Source organism: Protopterus annectens, chromosome 2.part1 (assembly GCF_019279795.1).
Source record: "Protopterus annectens isolate FY-2018-M chromosome 2.part1, PAN1.0, whole genome shotgun sequence".
NCBI lineage: Eukaryota > Metazoa > Chordata > Ceratodontiformes > Protopteridae > Protopterus > Protopterus annectens.
This window is the reverse complement of record NC_056729.1, coordinates 1,531,954,743-1,531,975,109: the sequence shown is the minus strand read 5'-3', so window position 1 is coordinate 1,531,975,109 and position 20,367 is coordinate 1,531,954,743. Positions and strand designations below refer to the sequence as shown.

The 20,367-nt window shown below is 39.7% G+C and overlaps 1 protein-coding gene across 4 annotated transcripts in view; it reads left to right on the top strand.

Annotated features, from left to right (window-relative positions):
- The window catches only part of LOC122794523 (probable glutamate receptor), a 1,137,906-nt gene that overhangs the window by 787,647 nt on the left and 329,892 nt on the right, over positions 1–20,367 (top strand). The window lies entirely within an intron of this gene.

Here is a 20,367-nt window from a genome sequence, read left to right as displayed (position 1 = left end):
GTCAGCCTTGATAAGGTTATGGATGTTTTTTCATCTTTGTTTGCATACTATTGTGGGCTGGATCCCTGACCTCTAAAATTAAATAAATCATGCTTCAGATTTCTAGTTCCATTTGTTTACCAATTCATCCTTGGAGGCAGGAATTTTTCCATCTTTAAGGAGTTACTTATTCATCCCATTCTCAGAAGACCATCTCTTGAGCTTTGTATCATCAAATATTTCAGTCTAGTCTCTAACACATTTTTAAAGTCACAGAGAAAGCAGAATACCCATGGACATATTCCTGTTTGTTATCTTATGATATCCTGGGCTGTTGTCAGTCTGTTTTAGATCTTGACACAGCACTGGAACTGCCCTTGTACAAGTGGTTAAAGATCTCCTCATGTTGAGGGATCAGTGGTTCTATTCCATCCTGGTCTTCCTTGATCTCTTTCAGGCTGCTGACAACATTAATCACAGTATTCTTCTTTCGGCTTTTCCCGGTAAGGGGTCACCACAGCGGATCATCTATCTGTTCATAATTGGCAGTAGAGTTTTACAGTGTTGAGTTGCCAGCCTGGTGCCCAACCTTCCATGGAAGGCACACATGCCTAGGATCAATTTAGAGTGTCCAATCCACCTACAGCATGTCTTTCAGATGTGGGAGGAAACTGAAGCACCCGGAGGAAACCCACGTGACCACAGGGAGGATATGAAGACTCCGCACAGTAGGCACCCCAGCTGAGGATCAAACTGGAGAACTTCTTGCTGTCAGTTGACAATGCTAACCGCTGCACCACCGTGGCTGCCCACCATTAACAACAGTATGCTGACTGAAAACTTTCAGTCCTACTGTGGCTAAACAGCCACTGTGCTCTGTTGGTTTATCTCTTACTCAGAGTGTGCTTCCCTGCTTTCCTGCATAAATTCTTCTAAAGGTCATGCTGCAACTCGCAGGATGCCACATATCTCAGTCTTGAACCCTTTACTATTCATGGTGTTCATGCTGCCTCTGAGAAAGGTCAATCAAGGTAAAGGTATGCATCATCACATCATCAATGCAAATGACTTTGAGTTGTACTTCTTTTCTCAGCAGGATATGTTTGAACTTAGTACCTTGGAACAAAGCTTGAACGCCAACATTCACTGGATTACTAATAATCATGTGAAACTCTTCCCAGAAAAGAGTGATCTAGTGCTGGTCCATTCCATTATTCATCCATCACAGATTCTTTTTCCTGCTCAATTTATCATTTATTGGGAAAATGCACTGCAATTAGCTGGTTGTTTTCAAGGTCTTGTCTATAGAACACTTTGACATGCAAACACCAGCTATCATGTGCTATTAGTTTTGAGAATACTGCCTAATCAAGCACAATACTATCTACCTTGCAGTGGTGTTTCATGCAAGTGTATCCCCTCTTCTCAGCTGTAATGCTATTTACCTTGGTAGTTACAGACAGAAATGTAGCCCAACTGCAGCAGGTGAAGAATTACATGTTCAGGGTTTCTGATGGTCCTCATGTCAGTCATGTCACAGCTGTGTTTCGGGGATCTCTACTGGTTGCTAACCTCAGCAGGATCAGCTTTTAAGAGTTTAGTTCTAGCCTTCCAAGGCCTACACAGTCTGGGCCAAGTTAATTAAAAGAGCTCCTTATGGATCAAGTTAATTAAAAGAGCTCCTTATGAATATTTCCCTGTCACACCTGTTAAATCATCAGGTGAGCTGGTGAGGTGCTGCTGGTTAGTTATAAGAACTGCTTACAAACTTCTATTAGGAAAACATTTGCCTTCTTAGCACTGCTCCTATAGAAACAATTGCTTCCCCTGATATGGACATGGAATACAGAGGCCTCCTTTCAAAGGTCCTTTATGTTTCATTTTTTAGAAGACTCTAAGTCTGTAAAGTTAATCTATTTTTTGTCAGTCATAATTTATTGTAAATACCTACTAATGTCTTTAAAAGCATATTTAATTTACTTTTATCTATCAGAATTAATTATGCTAGTATCATGTTTTACCTTATGTTTAGGCTTAGGCACCTTAACACATAAATAAGTAAATTTGTAGTAGGGATAAAATGGTACTTCAGCACTGCAGTTCACTTTGTTTTACTCATGTTGCATTATGCATCATAAGGTATAGTATGCCATTAATTATAAGCATTAAGTTTGAATTACATAAAGTAGAATTCTTGATCAACCACAGACAAAGGTAGAAATGTAAACCAATATATTTATTTCTGACAGCAGTGATAGTGAGAAAGCAGTCTCAACAATTAAAAAAAATTAGAATCAGACTGCCAGTTACATAAGCACTTTCTTAAGTAAAGTCAACCATTGTGTTTTTTAATGAAGAGTAACTATGTCACCAATGAGCAGACAATGTTCTGCACTTGTTCTGTTTTGCTCAACTAATGGTATAAAGGCAGCGGTTTTACACAGGAGTGAGCAGACAAGCACAATAATAAACACTTCAGTTTTATCTCAAGTTTTACTTGCACTTTTTTATTCTTGTATTGTAAACATATGCTTACACTTTTTTATTATTGCATTGTAAACCTTGGCCAAACTAAAGTATTCAAAGGAAATAACATTTGCCTATGGCTCTTGTCTCTGAAATGTGAAAACATATATGGCATCAGATTACAAAACTACAACTCTACTGCTTTCTTATACTTGGCATTCAATAAAAGATGGTACCAGCTTTGTGGATCTTTTTATTTTTATTTATTTATCATTTGTTTACTGGGAAAGTCCAGCTTGGAATGAAATCAATTTTGAGTGAAGGCCCAGGGAGAAACGCTCCAGACATATGTCTTGTAATATGGGAGGAAACTGGAGCACCCGGAGGAAACCTTCCTCCACATGAACGACAGACAGACTCCGCACAGAAGGCACCCCACCTGAAATTCAAACCAGAGAATCTCTTGTTGTGAGGTAACGGTGCTAACCACTGCACCACTGCACCATCCATCATGGCTCTCTGATGCAAACAGCTTTCATGAGGAACATGAGGGTGTGCAATGATATGCGGAAAAGAGGTGTTTGGTCTGGAGCAGCCTAATGGAAACTGGCTAGCATGCAAGGCTGACCTTGAGACACCACAGTAACCCAATAAAATATGATTTTTAGAATAAGCATTACACACCTCACTGGCTTAATTCTGCAGGCAGTTACTCTCTATTTCATTTGGCAACATATTGCTAGTCTTTGTAATGCTGTCTGACCCTCACCCAGTTTTACCCTTCTTTGTACTGGGTCACAGCATTTAGGCCTATCTGCACCATGACAGTGTGCATTGTTAGTGTTTTCTGATTACGTTACAAATGTTATCACTTCAAATACATGCCATGTGAACATATTAGAAATGTGTAAAATCTAGACATACATTCCTGAAAACAATAGTTGTGTACAGCCAAGCCCAAGGTTTAAAAATCTTCTTAGTAAAGCAACCTTCTTTGCCACGTGATACTTCTGGCTTCTCCTTTTGAGAAAATCATGTTAGTATCTGATCTAGAAATAATTGTGTCTTTTAGTAAGGTATTTCTGAAGGATTTACATTTTCTAAATTCCCTTTTTATTATACAAATGATGGAGAGGCAGACAATGCATATATTCTGTAAATAGCTTTTACAACAGTCAGCCAGCTGGAAGGTATCAAGTCCTTTAACTCTGTATCTTTCTCTCTTTTTTACATAAACACCCCCTTACATTTTGCATCCAGAAATGATGTACTTTTCAATGTATTATCATTAAAGCATCTCATATATTAATCTATATAGTTTATCATCTCCGTTTTGCATATATAAACACTTTACAGCTTGGCCTAGCAAAGGGTTTTATGACTTTCAATGAGCTTAGATTTACCTTCATGAAACAATGGCCTACAGCTAGACCAAGCATGTCCAGTGTGTAGCCACAGGGCCATATTTTGGCTCCCTAGACCCATTTTCACTGGCTCTCTACCCAGTTTATAAAAGCACAACAAGATTGTAAGTTTTGCCCCATTACCATATGTCTATTATTGTCACAGCCTTCTCTGTGTTTCTGCACAGTGATTTCTTAAATTATTATTATTTTTTGCACAGTACATTTCTCTGAAACTCTTTCGCAGTGCACAGATAAAATGTATAATGCCTGCTGCCATGCATACAACTCTGCGGTCTTCACTCACCCACCATTATATGTCCCAGGGTGTGTGGAGGGCTAACTGGTGTAGTATTGAACCCTAAACCTGTAAAGTCAGTCTAGTGTCTACTTCGCCTTATACCACAAGAACACTACATCTCAGCGATTGCTGCTTAGGTTCATAGTTATGTACTAGGATAATGACCACCAGGGCTTTTTTAAGTCTAATCATCCATCCCAAAACTCTGACAAGTTCTGGTATCCTTGATAAGTACAAGCAGGGACTTCGAAGATGAAACATTTACAAGCTGCCTTTGTCCATTAGGACATAGGTGCCAAACCAGGGATGAATTTCATGTTCCCCATTCAATTGTCCAAGTTACACTTGAATTGGGTTACGGAGGAACTCTGCTTCACATGGATGGGGAGCCTATTTCAGAGAAGGAGTAGTTTCTAGGATATATACCTGTCTCTCCAGCAGGTCCTTTTTATATCCCAGGCAGTGATGTGGTTTGTTTTGTTTTGTAAATATATAGGAAGTCCATCAGGATGGGGTCTGACAATGCCTTATATGCCAGGTATAGATCTCCTCTCAACAGTTTGTAGGAGGCAGAATACAGGGAATATGGCCTTGAGGTGGTCTGCATAGGACATGTTACTTACGCTGTAAATTCTTTTAGTGAGGAACCTGTGCGGACATTCCCATTGCTGGATGAGCCTGATTAGGTACATATCAAAGAGGGCACTGTACTCAGTGATAGGTCTGTTGAATGCCAGATACAGTGGAAGAATGACCTAGATGCTATACCTTTGTTTATAAGTTGCACAGCATAGAATGATTTCTTCACTACTGTAGACATGTGATGGTCAAAGGCTAGGTTATTGTCTATGTGAGGCCCCAAGTCCCTGACTACTGGGTCAGCTGTTAGGAGTGTGTTGTCAATATGATAGTTACCAAGGGTAGATGACTTCCAGAAGGATACTGTTATCCACTGACATCATGTCCCACCAGTCAGCTTCCCAATTACAGTCCCATCCTCCATGGTCACCATGGATGTGGCTGCCTCTGATATGACCTAAATTGACTGGATGTGGGATGGTCACCACTGGATGAAGCATATAGGCTCTGCAGGAGTATCAATAGACACGATGCATGGAGTAGGATGGGACCAGGCCAAGTCTATCAAACTGCAAAATTCTGATGGCTTCCAGTCACTAGCAGGAAATGACACCCTGGGTACACTCCATCATCATCTGACACACTCCTGCTCTGAGAGAGGTCAGCAGCCATGTACCCCATCATTCCTCAATCTCTTGTTGGCAGCATCTCCAGCACCAAGCCCATTAGTCAAATCTGGACCGTCTCAGTTATAGTCAATACTTCATCTGTGTTCACCATGGAGCAAAAACAAATCCAGTAATGCTAAATTGATATATTAAAAACCTAGTTGTACTGCACTAAATCTAGAGTATGGTCTTGTAAAGTCACAAGACCTGTTTTACTGAACAGCTATATCACAGACCAAATGTATCCCCTGTATCATAAACCCAGCTGTCCTGCACTAGTTGCATTACAAACCCTGTTATACTGTATCAGCTGCATCATAAACCCATTTGTACTAAACAGCTACATTTCATACCCAGTTATATTGTACCATCTGTACCATAAACACAGTTATGTGTGCTCCTATTGTATGATTGAACTCCAAAAGTATGATCTTGGAACAGTGAAATTTAAAATGGAATTACAGGGAAATATATACGAACTCCAAAACTGCTGTATCACACGGTAGTCCCTATTCTTTGAGACACAGCAATCTCAGAGTTAGTCTGTGCAGGAAGCAGGAATGCGCAGTGTGCAGACTCCATACTTGGGGGTATGAGAGCTTCCTATCCCGCAAAGAGTTACTTTTAGATGTAATGATGGTTTTGCACTTTATTCATATCTTCCAAGGATCACAGCTATTTTTTGGAGTTGGAACTTCCAATGATGAGTCTCAAAATACCGGTATGGCATCTGATTATATGGGCCTACCATGTCACAGACTCAAATACATTGACTAGCTACATCACACATCAAATTATCCTGCATCATTTGAAAAACAAAAAAAAAGACAATGGACAACCCAGAAAGTGTAAACCACCAAAAAGAAATACAAAAACACTTTGGCAAACCATTAGTCAGGAAAGAGCTCACCAAATAGTGAAATCAAAACTCTTTAATAACAAAATAAAACCATGGTTAAGCACTTTCATCAGTTAGCAGACATCATCAGAACCACTAATAAGAAAAAACACACATTTAAATAACCGAAGAAGTGTATCCCACCTCCCTAATCAACCAATTACATACAGCTAATTAAGACAGTACTTGGAACAATCAAAGTGTATATCCTAAAATACATCTAAAAACAAAATATACACTATTTGAAATTAAAAAGTATATGTAAATTGTTGTATGAACAAGTTAAAAGACAAATATACACCTACATACAAAAATAACCAAATTCAGATAAGTCGTAAAACTTTAAACTACGTAATCAGTCGGCCACTACTATTTTCGTGGGAAAAACATTCTCGTACCTGTACAGCTCTAGAAACTATACCATATTGTGTCTTTTCCTAAGCTCACTGGAAATAGAAATAAATTTAATGCCAGCTGTATTGGCAGCATATAATCTAAGCTGCCATACCATCTCTCAATGTAGTAAGACATTTTTCCAATCACCACTAAAAGGCTTGATAGACATCTGTTCTAAAATGAAGAATTTGAACTTTTCAAAATTTTCACATGTCAGAGTGTCATGCCAGAGCACTCTTGCTGTCCAATCTTTGACTACTATATTGGTGTTAGTAAATTCTGCAGTTCAATCCATTGACCGTCTTGCCCACATAAAAGGCTTGGCAGCTCATGCAGAAAGCGAGGTACACCACCCTTTCCAACCAACAATTATATTTTCCACCACACACCCACCTATTAATCTTGTTGTGCTGCCAATACACCTGGCATTAATGAATTTATTTCTATTTCATTCCAGTGACACCCCAACCTCATGTGCAAAAATAGGAAGAGGGATTGTGGATGGATGGATGGATGGATGGATGGATGGATGCATCACTTAATAGCAGGAAGTTAACCTTAGAGTAGTTTCTGAACATTCAGTTTGGTTCCAGCTGGGATTTCAGGTTTTATTTCTGCTTCAAAGGAGGCCATTTTTGTGGTCTGACCTTACCAGAGAAGACATTACACTGGGGTGTGCAGCATTCTCCCATATTGGTGAGGACTAGGTCCAGTATGTTCACACCCCTGGTAAGCGTATTGACAATCTAGTCCATGTTATTTGTGGTTACAAAATGCAGGAATCTCTGTGCATGTATGTTTGGTGTCATTTATGATTCCTAGTTAATAGTTGGTAATTAAAGTTGCCAGTGAGTACTGTATTGGGTTGGATGGTGAGTGTTTCCAATAAGTTTAAATTCTTGTTATAGGTTTCTGGGTCATAGAGGGGGACTATGGCTTGCAAGGAAGTGGTATGAGAATTTGCATATGGTGATTTGAATGTGGAGAAGATCGTCCACATTGTCCTGCTTGACCAACCTTGAGATATATTTATTTCTGATGTAAATCGAGTCATCTCCACCTTTAGTCCTTATCTGTGTAGTATCTGGTCTAAATGTATGTAAGGTATTATAGCCTTGCAGTGCCAGTGTGCTCTCCATGGCATTAAGCCTTGTCTCAGTGACAGCACAGATGTCAGCTTTCTCTAAGGTGAAGAGACCTTGTAGGGTATGGAATTTTTTTCTTTAGATGCCTAGAATTGAGCAGTAACACCTTTAGATTTTCTTGGTTTTGATTTGCTATGTCAGGAATACTTTCAGTTTGGCAATGCATAAAAAAGGCACTATGAGGGAGGCCAATGTTTTAGATAATATTCAAAAGCCTAGAGGAGAGAAGTGCAGGCCATCCCTGGCAAAGCAGTGTGGTCTGTCGACCATCTTCCTCCATGCTGACAAATTTTGAATCTCTCTTGGAATGACACCAGAAAATGAGCCAATTATTAAAGTCAGTTTTCTTCCATTCATATTGTGGCATCGTCCAAGGATAATGTAAAATGCTGCTCAGTGCTAGGATCATACCAGCCTGGAGCAAATATTCTGAGAGCTCTATGATGTCTCTCTTCATATAGTCCAGGGAGGTACATCTCAGGTCATTCACATCCACACGGACTATGACTGAGTCATACTGATACTTGAGGTCCAGTGACCTAAGTGTGTGTGTAATGTAGCAGATCCTGATCCTTGATATGCAACTGACCATGACATTCTCCTTACTCAGCCTGGGCAGAGGGACATCAGTGTGACTCGCAATGAGTCTCCAATGACAAGAATTTTGGATTGTGTGGTGGCTTGTCTTATGGGTTTAGAAGTATAGACTCTATAAGATGTCTGTATGTGTTGATGTGGGTGTTGTTTTGAATAACAGTATTCAGGGCTGCTGGGGGTATTTGTTATGGGTACTTCAACTAGAAGGAATTTGGAGTTTAGGAAGGTTACATTTTAGTGCCTCAGCATATGTGGTTCTATGTCTGCTGTGAACTGTGTGTAATGGCTGCAACGTGTGTACTACTTACAACTGTATTGACATTAGGAGTGATTTTATGTGAGAGCTTTGCCTCCATTAACATTATGTAAAAAAAAATGTCTCCCATACTATATCAGTCTGTTGAGAATTAGCTGGTTGTCAGTAAACAAGAGGCAATTTCTTCATTGTCTTAGGATGCCCACATCCACCAAGCTGGTAACAGAGATAGTGGGAAAGTTCATATCCATGGAAAGCAGGCCTTTTTTATTGATTAGATGATTGCAGTGAGAATATAAAGTAATGTCAGGAGTAGCTGGCTTGCAACTTTGGGGGCAGTGCTTATCACTGCAAACTAGCTACCCTGTGTGCAACTAGGTATTGGTGAAATTTCAAGGGTGCTTTTACAGGTAAAATGTGTACTCAAGGTGTCTGCATCTATATAAGGCACTGCCAAACACTCGAGGGGAAACTAATAATTAGACCCTGATGATTTATGGATGAAGTATTTTAGGGAGATATTCTGAATTTATGTTGGACAGTAGCTGATGGATCAGTACTTACTGAAAAGAAAGAATTAGCTTTGCAAAAATGATGAAAAGAGGGGATTCGCCTTATTGGCTACTATCTAAATATTACTAACGCTGTTCTCACCACAGCTTCATTGCTGCTGGAATACTCGATGCTTCTTTGCTTCTTCTCTCACCAGAAGCAAAACAATAGCACCAATCCCAAGATGAGATGCATGCCACAGGCTCTTTGGTGATCAGCAGTTTTGAATAGCAACTAGAGCAATCAGGAAGGTCCAACACAAATACTCACTGCTCAATCAGAAACAGTTAGGAATCGATGCACTCTGCTCCCTCTCTCACCAGGAGCAAAATACTAGCACAAATTCCAAGCTGATACCTATGAAGGAGTTGTCTTTCTGGTGATCAGCAGTCACCAGGAAATAATGTCCCTATGCTCCTCTTACCAGGAGCAAAACGGAAACACTAATCCTTAGATAACTACTAAAAGGATGAATGTGGGTTCTCCAATAACTGGTGGTCTTGGAATAGATGTTGCAGAGTTTAAAGATAAGATGGAAAAATGGGTTAATATCCTAAGAGCTGCAGAGTGCACTAAACAGTTAGCTATGAAACGGGTAATTTAAACAATAGCTATCTAAGTGGAGAGCCACTCATTTTAAAAGAGCAAGATAGATTGGAAGGGGGTGGGCACTTTGTATTCTGGCTGTTTGTAATACAGTGGGATGGCCAATAAATTTAAATATCTGAAGGGGAGTGATTTCACAAAATGATAATGTTGTGCTTAGCCACAATAGCCAATGAAAGAGGAGGGGGAGGATATATGTGGTCAAATTAACATACAGAACAGGCAACTAGAATGCTGAATTTAAAAGGGTGGGTGGAACTTTTAATTTCTGTGACTCCCAAGAGCCATAGTTGTGGTCTTTTTCCCAGTTTAAAAATGGAATTAAAAAAAGAATACAAGTAAAACACAGTGTAAAGAAAATGAATCACAATATACATAACAGAAGAGGGCGACAAAGCAACACAAAATACAAGGAAACAAAACCAAATTAACCTTGCCCTCACAGCAATCTACGGCAGAGTCTGAGTGAGCTTTTACAGTAAAGTGTACTGTTGGTGACAGTTTTTGGATGAACCCTGGAGCTATGAGATAGAAACCCATCCACTGAGGATTGTGCTATGTGAAGAAGAATATCTTTGTAGGTGATGTCATGCTGAGGTCACTGACTGTTTATCTGAAATTCATTTTTTTGCATGACCATACAACACAAAAATGTTAAATTAACAACAGGAAAAATCAAGCATTACTAAAATAACATGTTAATCTCAAAGTATAGCCTATCCCAGAGAAAGATAGCCTATCCCAGAGAAAGATTAGTTAGGAGTTTATCTGGAATTCAAAACTGAACCCTGAATCCGTGAGGTGGAAACTGTCAAATGGACTATGAGATTAAATGGAGAATGTTTAGTCTTGATATCTACTTTTTACTCTCAGTATGAGTGTCTGACCTGGAGAAGCTTAGGGTAGAGCTGTGATGTGGTGCTCTGTTCAGAGAGTTAACAGCCTATGTTGGAATACACTACAGTGATTCAGTTTCTATCAAAAGGTTGGCACAATGGATAAGCTGAGCATCTTACAGGCACAAGGTACAGAGTTTGATTCTTAACTCTGGGAACTATGGCTAGGCTTAAAAAGGTCCTCTGGGGTCATTAGACTAGTAATCACCTATGAATATGAATGCTTAGATTCACAGTTCTGGACTGACGCCAGCAGTTATGAGGTGGGTATGCTATCCAGACAGATACCAACCCATTGTTGAAAACACTACATTGGTGTAATCATCATGTATTTTTATCACAATCTCATCTATAAATAAAAGAAAGAAAATAAATATTAATATTGAAGGATATAATTTTAAAAGTATGTAGTCTGTGGAATATTTCAGCTTTAATCATAGGTCCATTTTTCTCTTTATTTGTAAAGAAGCTATTGCTATATAAAAAGACTTCAAAGTGCTAGCAGATAGCAGTCTTTCATAGGTTCATAGGTAGTTACTAGGCATATGGTCAGAGACCATTGAAGAGCCTAGCCCAGTTTCCAAATTACCACAGAACACTGTCTAGCTAAGTGACTTGCTCAGAGTCACACAGCAGGCAAATAGAGGCTGAGGGAATCAAAGATAGGACTACAGGAAGTAGCCTGTTAACATCTCATAGTCTAAATCTAATGCACTAACTACAAGAGGATTAAAACATAACAAGCTAGAGAGTTCTGAATTAGCAACCAGACTCAGCTATTTAATGATGGAAGTGAAAACTAAGAGACAGAAAGCATCTTAAAATGTGGATTTTGTCAAAGATGGACCCAAAATATTTATAGATGTATGAATGTAAGCTGCCAAATGGAAAAAGCCAGTGTTAAAAACTGAGCCTCATGCATCAGACCACTAAAAAACAAATGGAGGGCTTGTCATCAAACGTCAACGGTAATCTTTGCAAAGGTCCTGAAACGTTCAATGTTTCAGCTTGGCACTAAGGGAAGACAGTGATATTAATTATCCTCATGAGGCCATATTTGAGGGTTCACCAGGTTTTTTTGGTGGGAAAGCCTGCTAAGTGTTTATGCTGCAAAGGGTTATACAACTAGATAGTACACTTTTGAGAAAAATCATATATATGTCCCCAAAGAGAAACAGAAATTTCTGATGTGCAAATAGTATTGAGTATGGTTTCATCAACAGGACTACTAGATAATTTTCAACAGAAAATATCAAAAAGTTACACCTTAAATTAGTTAGCAAATCCAAAACTCGTCTTCTCAAGGATAATATCAAAAGTATTACAAAAAAAATGAAAAACAGCTTCAGAACCGCTAAAGAATCCAACGAACTTAGGCTGGCCTCTGAAGGTAAAGATAATTATAAATCCTTCTTTAACTATGTTAGAGAACTAAAAATCAATGCCCTACATTGCTCAGAACTTGTTTATAATAGGGTCTCCTATTCCTATCCGACTATTACCTATATACTTGGGAACAAATTTAATGCCAAATTCACCTCAGAGACTTTTATACAAAGCTCCAAAATATCTAAATCCCTTACTCCTCCAATTATCTCTAACTATCATTTACTGAAAGTACTAGCCAAGACCAAAACACTTCCTCCATGGAACTCAAGAATGCAACTGGTTACTTAATAGTGTTAAACATGCCGTTGCAGACACACTCAAACATTTTAATGTACATTTAGCTACTTGTTTTGTCCCAGATGACAGCTGGGGTTATGTCCTTCCATTAGGGTGGCCTTTCAGCTGATCCAAACATTTTAATGTACATTTAGCTACTTGTTTTGTCCCAGATGACAGCTGGGGTTATGTCCTTCCATTAGGGTGGCCTTTCAGCTGATCCAGGTAGTTACATACCTATCAGCCTTACAAGCCTCATCTGCAGAGCCATGGAATATAATATAACTGACCCCACAAACTTTGATATCAGTCTTGTTACACTTAACCCCTAATGATTTGGTTTTGTGAAGGGTAGATCTGTCTATTCAAGTCTGGTAAGTTTCTTCAAAAGGGATACAGAGGCTATAGATGGTGGCCATATCATGCATGCAATGTATCTTAACCAAACTCAGTCCTTTTGCACTGTTCCCCATGCTGGCATCATGCAAAAGCTGAATGCTTTAAAACTTCAAACTCCATATTTGGTAAGATGGGTAGCATACTGGCAGAAAGACTGAACCTACACAGTGATGGTTGCTGATGCTTTACCTGAAAGTATGAAAGTGGCCAGCAGAATTCCTCATAACTAGGACCTCTCTTTTTTATACTTACTTCTCAGATCTTCAGCAGAGAGCCAAGACCTCTGGCTAGCAAAGTTTACAGATTATTGCAAACTGGTGGGTTTTTGTTAACTCATTCTATGTCACCAAAACCCTCCAGAATGAACTCACCTTAATAAAATCTTGGTGTACTAAAATGGGCTCAAAATAAATGCTAAAAAGTGTAGCATCATCACTTTTGATTAACAATCCCTCCTCTTATCACACTGTCTAGACAATACACCTCTACAAAACAAAAATTTAGTTAAGTACCTAGGTACTTGGGTTGATAGCTCTCTCCCTCCCTCCCATGACAAGAAACGTTTTTATTAAGCCCAGCGATTTGCCAAAGGAGTATCATCAATGTTTAAAGAGGTAATCGCTCCATTGTACTAAGTACTGATCAGGCCAGTTATCAAATACAGTGCTCCCTCGGGATGTATCTCATTAAACATATCAAATAATTAGAACCTCCCCTGAAGAAACCTAACCAGAACAACCATGAGCTACCAAGAGAGGCTGGAATCTCTGTCTTTTAATTTAGTGGCCTACAGAGTTTTGAATGAAGATTTCTGTCTCACTTGGCATTAGAGACCCACTTGTGCTGGACCTCCTGTTTCTCTGCAAGTCCAATACTTCCACCTATACTAGAACCAAGGACCTAAATCTTCACTAACAGATACATAAAGCATGATGGAGGAAATAAGTTTGCACCCCATTGCCTATCAAACCTCTGGAATACTGTTCTGCCTCATGTTAAGCAGTGCGAGTCACGTTCTTCCTTTAAACATAAACTAGGATGACCGTATGTGTATCCAAAAATTTACTCCAAGATTGACCTTTATGGCCCTCTTGGAGAAAGGAGGATCAGCCAGAGGGAGGATATTGGCAAGATGAGACTGGTCAGGAGACTCAGCGGACTTGAAATATCTATGACTCTGTGATACAGTCTTCCAGTCTTCTTCATGGAAGAAGCAGCATTGTATAGCTGTTAGACTGTAATATGGGAATCTGCCCCATTCACACAGAGTAAATATAATGCTTCTTTAGTATGAGTACCTATTGAAATGTAAATACGTGATCCCAGTGGTCATATCAGGAAATTCACAGTACTGCATGGATGCTGTAACACAGAGTAAGTACATTACATTCCCCTAAGAACAGCCTTTGAGGTCAATACAGCAACCTAGTTATAGGATTTCTGCTTCACAAGTCCAAGTTTGGGACTCAAGCTTGACTCTGGGTTACTGTTCTAGTGCAGTTTAGATTTCCTGCCCATGTCTGTATAGGTTTTCTCCACATTCTCTGGTTTTATCCTAAAAGAAAAGAAGTTGAATATTGTGCTAGTCTGCTTGCTTATATATACATGTATTGATTACATTATACTTCATGTTTTGTATTACCATGTGGTTCAGGGTGACACTGCCAAGAGTCCTGTACCAGCCCTCCAACCTGATTAACAAACTTAAAATAAAATAAATAAATAACAACTTTATACACCCTTAACCTTGTTGGCCAGTCATGGTAGAAAATGGTCCATGGTTCGAGCCCAATAATAAATGAATACATTTGATGTGTCATGCCCCCCATGGTTTAATATGTGATCCACAGTGACATATGTTTGTTACAGTATAATAAGAGATACTTGTGTACATTGGTCATTTTTGCTTTAGTCTCTACTTTGGTTCTCATTTGGGATTCCTTCAGTGTGAAGTCTGCCCATCCTCCCTGTGTCACCATGAATTTTCACTGGGTTCTTTGGTTAGCCCTACATCCCAAAGATGTGCTGTAGATAAATTGGCATTCCTCCAAATTACACATTGCTGTACATGTCCTGTTATGCGTCGGTACCCGATTCCAGATTAGTTCACTGTTTTGTAGTCACTAAGGGCCAGGAAAGGTGCCAGGACTCTTATAAACCTGAAATAGATAAATCAGGTACCAGAGAATAAATTAATGAAAAAATGTGTGCTACTCACACAGAGCTAGTATCTTGCTTCTCCAGAGAAAGCAATCACTGATACCCCAATTGCACCCCCTCCCCTGTTCAGTGATGTAATCTAACTCCTCCCCTTCTCTGACTGCCTGTTGTTTTTAGTTAAAAAAACAAAATAAATCCTTGTCATGAGCAGTGAATGCCCCATTGCTACCCAGAAATTACATATCTGAGCACATGCAAGTGATACAGTCATCTTACCCTGCTATGGTAAGTGTTGTTTGAATAAATTCTTACTTAAATGCATGCATACATATATCATTCTTGGTTTCTATATGTAGTTTATGTTGGTGATACTGCACACAGATTGGGTTATGTTGTACCTGCCAGCAATTCAAATAATACTTTTTACCTGAAAAAAAATCCTAATTCATTACAACACCATCTCTTTTATCATTCTGAAATTCAAAAACCTTGCCAATTTTCTTTGATTTAGACTGCACATATATGCAACCAAAATTACAGCGTGGTAACAAGCCATAGACTGTTGAGTCATGACCTGTTACTATGTGTCGGGGGCAGAAGGAAGATAGGTTCCTAGGTAAATAGGTTACCTGCCTTGTGACCAGTTTTAAGCCTAACCAAATTCCCTTTCAAGGCAGACAATCCAACCCTGTGCATTGTGTCTGTGAGGCAAACACCTTAACCATTATGCCAAATTCCAACCCCAAATAAAGGAATCCAACTCTTTTGATAGGTGCCACAGGATCTTTTACATTCACCTGAGTGCATAAGACTTCTGTTTAATATCACATCAAAAGGATAAGACACTCAGGAGTACAGCTCCCATTTATATTGCACTGCAGTGTTAGCAATTAATATACCTGGTGCAGGATTAGACCACACAGCCTTATGCACTAAAGGTGAGTGTGCTATCTAGTGCACCACTGACTAATATAACTTCACACTTCTCCGTTTCAGTTAGTTTTAGAATCAATTTATTTTAATTAGTTTTGGATAATCGTTTTCTTTATGACATTAATATTACTATCGCAGTATTTACACTAAATGGTTGGAAAGTATATATTTTTATTTTAAAGTTGTAGTTCTGATGTATACATTTGTGTGTCTGTATTTGTGACTATTTGAGTGCTATGACTTTCATCAAGTTGGGTTTGACTGAGGCTCAAATTGTCAAGACCAAGTCATAGAAACCCAGTTTATTGAACACTTAGAGCAGGGAAAGCAGTACCCCTTTAGGACTCATGTTAAAGGGGCACTATCTCAGATTTTTTGCTAGAGGAGTTTTACATTTTAGTGCTGTGTAAGTCACATGTTCACCTAGAAGCAAGGTTTTCAGAGCCTTTTTAGCATACTGCAGGTTAGATTACACAAACTCTCAGTGGGGGTTGTCAGAGGAAGTGCTTAGAATTTACAGTTGCAGTTTGTCCTTTTGTGTTTCCTTCCCCCACTCTTGAGCAATTAGATTTGCTGAATGATTGGATTTTACCCAGCTAGAGATGCTATCTTGTCACAAACAGACCTGGAGCCTCTTTAGCAATGATGTGATAGCTACTTTACTGTGTACTTGTTTTTGCAAAACTGTGTCTAATAATTGTTCAAGCCTAGGCAATAGTATTTAAATGCTTGTTGCTACAAATCTTTTTCCCTCCACTGGCAATTATTTTTCATATGGTCTGTTATTAGTGTTGCTTGTTAGTGTGCATGCATGTAGGTGTGCTTTTATAACCATACAGATTTTCCCTCATTTTGCAGCACAGCATTACTTTGGACAGTTGTGCCTGCAAAGAAACATGTTGAATAACAAATGTCCACATATTCTAAAAGAATTAAATATTTTGCACCTGTTCTCTAAAAATGTTATGCAGCACTGGAACAGAATCTAATCACTGTTTAAGTATTTTCTCAGCGGCCTTAGGTCAACTGGTGCCCTAGGCAAAAGGGCTCCATGGTGCCCCCACCACACCACCCGATGCCCCCATCCTGGTCTACTTACATTAAATAAATACTGGAAAAGCGCCCCTGCTAGTGCAGCGCCCTAGGCAGCTGCCTAGTTGGCCTATGCCTAAGGCCAGCTATGAGCTGATGTAGTATGTTGTCCTTCAAAAATCACACCATAACTATTTGCCTAATAAAGGCTCCATCCTACTTGATTTCTTTTCTTACTTTTTTATCATTTATTATGGTAAAATAGGTTCATAGGTAGATACTAGACTATTGTATCTACCTATTGTATCATATTATATTTCTATGTTAAATTGTTAATCACTATGTAATCCAATGTAACTACTGTCTGTTTATTTTACTGTGGAGCTTTTCTCCCCGGGCCTCCGCTGAAAATGGACCCACGTCCAGTCGGACACTCCCGGTCAACAAATTTAAATAAATAAATAAATAAAATAAATATTGGCCCAAGGGCCTACGTAAGCCTAGTCAACAAGGTTCCCTGGCTTATGCCACCCAAGAAAGTTAATTTCCTGTGCCCCTGTTGAGCAGAGCCACAGAAGTGATCCCCAGGGTGTATTTCCTATTTCCCATCCACTCATCAAGATTTTTCTTGAAGAGTGCTAATGAAGAACTTTGCTTGACATAGATGGGTAGCTTGTTCCAGAGTATGGGAAGTCTCTGGGATGGGAATCTATCCCTCCAGCAAGTCCTGTTTGTTGTGGTGACAAGGTTTAGGTCCCTAGAGCATGTAGCTCGGAGGGATTGGGATTTCTTTACGTGTAGCATGTTCAACAGCTCTGGGTTTGACATAGCTTTATATGTTAGGCAGAGATCTCCTCAGAGTAGGCAATATGCTACAGAGTAAAGCTGGAGTTTTTTGAGATGGTCGGTGTAGGGCATTTGTTTGAGGCCAGTAATCCTCTTTGTGAGGTACTTATGTGGCCTTTCCAGCTGCTGCAGATGTCTTGTGAGGTACATTCCAAAAGGGGCATTGTACTCCATAATGGGTCTAATGAGTGTCAAGTAGAGGGGAACAATGACCTCTTTTTTCCTGGATGAGAAACCTTTTGTGATGAGGTGTGCCACGTAGAAGGATTTCCTGACTACTGTGGCGATGTGATTATCAAAGGAGAGACTACTGTCCACCTGGGTCCCAATGTCTCATATCACACATTCAGCATTAAGTAGACTGCTGTCTATGTGGTAGTTCATGGGTACAGAGTTTTTACCAAAGGGGATGACGATCCACTTTTTTAAACTGAGCTTGAGGCCATGCCTCTGACACCAGGCATCTGTCTCGGTGAGGCCCTTTTTAGGATGTCCACATCATTTGGGGACTCGACTATGGCTCCTAGTTTGCAGTCATCTGCGAACTTCATTAGCCAGAGGTCTTATGTATTAGCCTGTACTTCAGAGAAATATATACCAAACAGGAGAGGTCCCAGGACTGAACCCTGTGGTACTCCACTTGTCACTGGTTTGAAGACAGATTTGCAGTCTGCAACTTTTACAATGTGGGTTCTGTCAGTGAGCCAGTTGGCAACCCATCTTGTGATGTAGGGATTTATACCTAGTTTAGTGAGTTTAGTTATAATTCCAGAATGGGGGATGGTGTTGAAAGCCTTGACGAGGTCAAGATAGGTTGTGTGAACCACCTTACCATCATCTGCAGCTTTGGTCATTGCCTCAAAGAAGTCTATCAGGTTCAGAAGGCATGATCTGCCTTTCACAAACCCAAACTGGGTGGGGTCCAGAGTTTGGAGGTTACTAATGTCTTTGTTTGAGTTCCATGATGATACATTCCATGGCCTTGCACACCAGGCAGGGCGATAGTTCCCAGGATCAGTGGTGGCTCCTCCTTTGTGAAGTGGGACAATTGTTGCTGTGCACCATTCAGTGGGCACAAAGCCTGATGTGAGACTGACTGAACATGGTGCTTAGGTGGGGAGCCAGTTCATTCTGAAGTTCATGGAAAATGCAGCCTGGGATGTTGTCCAGTCCCATGGATGCTGTGTTTGTGGCTTTAGAAAGTGCTGCCTTTACCTGCGTAGATGTGATTACAGGGATGCTGCATTCTTCCTTTATAGATATGGGCCCTTTAGGGGGTGAGAGGGGGAGTAAAGTTAGCACTGAACCTGTCTACTAGGATATTGGCAATATCAGTTGGTTCTGTAATTTTTGTGTCATTCTACTGTAACTCAGAGCAGATCTGGGTGTTGCCATTGAGATTCTTGACATAGCTATAGAATGCTTTGTGGTTGCCCTTAGAATCAGTGGCGATTTGGTTTTCGTAGCTAGCTTTGGAGGATCTTATAAGGGATCTCAGCTTTTTACTGAGGCTGACCAGGGAGCTACTCCACTCATGGGATTTTACTCTCTTTTGCAACAGTTTCTTCCTTCTGTTGTAGAGTTTGTTTATTGCAGGGGACCACCAGATTGGCTTCCTTTTTTTGGAGGATAGCGTCTTGGTTCTGTTTGGGATAGCATGATCCACGCACTCGTTAAGTGCTTATAGAGTGCATTTGTGTAGGATTCAGCAGTCGTAACTGTATTGTCCATCTGCATGGGTGTCAGGAAGTTCGCCACTTCTGTCTTAAGAAGCATGAAGTTGACTTTGGAGAAATTTTTTACTATGGTCTCCTTAATGGTGGGTGGGGGCGGAATGCGGATATCTAGGGTGATTAGCTTATGGTCAGATCTGACCAACGAGGAGTTGACTTCATGTTGGTAATGACTAGGTCTAGGATAGCATGTTTTCAACTTTCACATCTTTCCTGAATGTTTCACTGAAGTACAGTTAGTTTACACTGATAGCATTTGAAAGTTGAAGCAAATGCATTCTGTACATTTCCCCATATACTTTTCAGTACCATATTACAGTAGGTAATTACAGGAGTACTTTTACTAAGGCAGTAAAAATTAAATACTGCAACCAGAATTTCATGCCATCGATAACCCTATATTTGGACAAGTTATAGTAGCTATTTTTCTATGTCTCTATGTATGTAACACAATCTATGCTTATATTCATGTGGTTTAAAACCAACAGCTTCGATGTGTTATTGACAGACTTGAAATTCTAGGCATTCCTGAATGCCTATAAATTTCAGGTATGCAACATATCTGATAATGCAGGTTTTTTGGTGAAACTATGTATGCAGTGCACATAACTGTTTCAGAAGTAGAAAGAACAAAACTGTTGCAAAAAAAAGGTGAAGTCCCAAGACTAGAAAAACTCCCTTATTAGCCTCAACAAAAAGTTGAGATCTCTCATCAAATCCTCTAAAGCCACCTATGAAGGCAGAATTGCAGCAGACACTAAAAACAACCACAAAGACTTATATAGTTATATCAAGAATCCCCACGGCAATACCCAGATTTTCTCTGAGTTATTGCACAATGGTACCTCCTATACTGA